The sequence below is a fragment of the Marmota marmota genome, unplaced genomic scaffold (genome assembly GCF_001458135.2).
Source record: "Marmota marmota marmota unplaced genomic scaffold, marMar, whole genome shotgun sequence".
Lineage (NCBI taxonomy): Eukaryota > Metazoa > Chordata > Mammalia > Rodentia > Sciuridae > Marmota > Marmota marmota.
This window is the reverse complement of record NW_026000229.1, coordinates 5,286,597-5,289,523: the sequence shown is the minus strand read 5'-3', so window position 1 is coordinate 5,289,523 and position 2,927 is coordinate 5,286,597. Positions and strand designations below refer to the sequence as shown.

The 2,927-nt window shown below is 40.3% G+C and overlaps 1 protein-coding gene across 5 annotated transcripts in view; it reads right to left on the bottom strand.

The window, feature by feature from the left end:
- Window positions 1-2,927, bottom strand: part of Ube2q2 (ubiquitin conjugating enzyme E2 Q2) — a 59,300-nt gene that overhangs the window by 54,949 nt on the left and 1,424 nt on the right. The window contains exon 1 of one of the 5 annotated variants that reach the window (XM_015480368.2): window positions 2,850-2,871. The exons of 3 other annotated variants lie outside the window; for them this stretch is intronic. The gene's annotated coding sequence lies outside the window, so the exon portion shown is untranslated. Of the gene's footprint in view, window positions 1-2,849; window positions 2,872-2,927 lie in introns of those variants that run through there. One more of the 5 variants, XM_048793585.1, reaches the window with a different exon arrangement.

The window sequence follows — 2,927 nt, the reverse complement described above, 5'->3', positions numbered from 1 at the left end:
CCAAGGGAAATTATATATATATATATAATTTTTTTTTTACTTCCCACAGTCTTTCATATGTAGTCAAATTACAGATTTCCTATCAAGCCCTTAGCAACCTTTAAAATATTTAAGACATTATCCATGATACCTTCTTGATTTTATCTCTACACTTTTGACAAACTCTTGGCAGTTAACTTTTATTCAAACAGAATATAGCTTGAATGGTGGCCATACAGTCAATAAAACAAATATTTACACAGAAGATAAAAAGCACAATTATAGAATATGCTCCTGCCAAATTAAAAGATTTCTAAGGACTTAAAACAATATAAACTACTTAAGAATATTTTTTAAAAAATAACCAAAACAGAAATAGTAAGAAATAAAGAAGGGAGAAGGGGGAAAATATCACCATACACTGAACATGACCCAAAAGAGTGAAACATGGAAGAACAGATCAGGGTTGGGTAAGAGGTAGGAGTCAGGGACACATTTCACATGGAAAAAAGTTACACAGAAGCTTGAGGGGAAAAGAGTACAGTATCTTTAGAAAATAACAGGAACCCATAGATATGCTCATGTTTGTAAATAAACAACTAGTGAGATACCATTCACAAATATTACAAAAACTGCATAAGGATATGTCTTGGGGGTTCGGGGATATAGCTCAGTTGGTAGAGTGCTTGCCTCCCCATGGACAAGGCCCTGGGTTCAATCCCCAGCACCAAAAAAAAAAAAAAAAAGAATATGTCTTGCTAAGGGTAGAGAAGATAGTAGTGCCTGGCATATAGAAGAGCTCAATAATATTAGAGCTGCGTAAAAAAGGGAAATATTGGAGAAGGGGTCAAACACTTTAAACAAACAAAACAGCTACAATTTTTCACAGAATAACAAATCACAAACCCAGTAGAGAGGCCTCCAGCCCTTGAAATTCATCACCATTTTTTCTTTGCTCTTTTCCTTCTAAGCAAATGGCATCAACAATTTTATCAAAAACACCCATGTTTAAAGAATCTATCTTTTAGAGATACACATGGAAAGACAAGAGGAAGTGATATGTCTGAAATCTGCTTCAAAATAATATGAGATACAGATGAAATATGACTGGGTAAAAGTTTACCAATGTTGAGACTGGGTACATAGTTTCTCTACAATGTTCATGAATTGTATGTTTGTCCCACTCACATTGAGCATCTATAATAATTATTTTCTAATAATGTCGTAATTTACTAGCAGCTCAATCTTAATAGTTTCTAACAGTAATACCTAATCCTCACCAAACTGTCCTTTCTCTGAATGTGTCTAATTCACTTCTGACTTTACTCCCAAGGCCACTGCCTGGTCTAGGTCATCATTTATTATCTGTCTATAGCAGATTTCTATCAGCCTCCAGTAGGGTTCTCAACCGGACACTGCTGGCATTTTAGGAGGGATAATTCTTCCATGTGGCAGACCACTTGAACATTACAAAACATTTGACATACCTGTATACCTGGCATTAAATGCCAGCACAGCACAGCACATCAACCCCATCCACATAGGGATAGTCAAAACCACACATATATTTTCTGCAGTGCCACCCATCCTGGATGGCAGATACATTTCCCAATTTACCTGATTAACTCAGTGGCTCCCCACTGCATACAGAGTTCAGTTTCCAATTATTTAAATCATCTGTACCTTTCCCTGGCCACACCCAACTTCTCCCAAAATAATCACCCTCCAAGGCATCCAGGCCAGTCTCCTTACTAATATCGACTCTATGCTCACACTACTTCTTGTTCCCCAGATTTGGAAAATTTCCCTCACCAGCCTAAATTCTGGACTTCAAGTCAGAGCATAAATTGTCCCTTACTAAGCAAACCACGTTTTCTCAAGCTTTGGTGTCCTGTTTGGGTGGAGTTTCCTCTGTCTGGAATGCCCTTCCCTTAGCCTTCCAAAATTGTACTCACCTGTAGAAGATCAATTCCTCAAAGTTTTCTCAGAATTACCTCCCCCAATTCAAAAGTAGTTGCTCCCTTTAACTTTAGTTATCACATTGGGTTATAAAAAACTCTCCCTAGAACTCTTGAGTGCTCAAAGCAGGAACCGCTCTGTCCAGTTTTGAAACCCCAGTGCCCACAACACTGGGACATGAATCCTCTCCTCACTACAACACTAGATTGTAGTTCTGTTTTGTTTGGGGGAAGTGGGGGCGGTGTAAATACAGTACCCACCTTCTCCCCAGAGTCTGGTAACTTCAAGGCGTTTGCAAACTCCCAACAAGCTGTAGCCACTGAAGTAAACCCACGGACTCAACCAAAGGGCGTTAAAGGCAACGGACTAGGTTTTAGCCATCCTGACTCCTATTATAAGAAAGAGTATATTCTGCATTTGGACCAATACCCTAAAATCCATTCCAAAACGAAAAGCTTCAGAATATACTTTTATGAAGTTATTTAATACTTCAATATTTTTCCAAGTTTTGAGCTTTCCAATTAAATGAAAGGAGTGAGCTCTTTTTAAAGTGTCTTTTCAGCGTTATAATAGAACATGACCTTTCTGAGCAGTAAACCTGGGCACGTATCTCCGGTCCCCATCAATGATTTTCGGGCTTAGGCACAGGAGGGGCTACGTAAACACAGCCGTCGCACCACCTGCCGCATCCAGGGCACAATGCGCGTTAGCGCGGAGTGAGGTCGGGAAAAGGAATACTTCCAAACAGTACCAGAGGCTGCGTCCTAAACTTTTTTTTTCCTTCAATGAATCCGTTTTCAGTTCACCCTTACACACCAACTTAAAATTTTTTTTTGTTGAGCAAGCAGGCACGAGGGAAACCTGGCGGAAGAATGAGTCGCTAAAACTTAAGGGCCGTTCTCCTTCCCCACCTGAGCTCAAACAACAGCCGGAGCTGACCCGCCGCGCCGCAGTTCCAGGAGCAGGCCGGCTGCGGGCGGCAAGGGCGA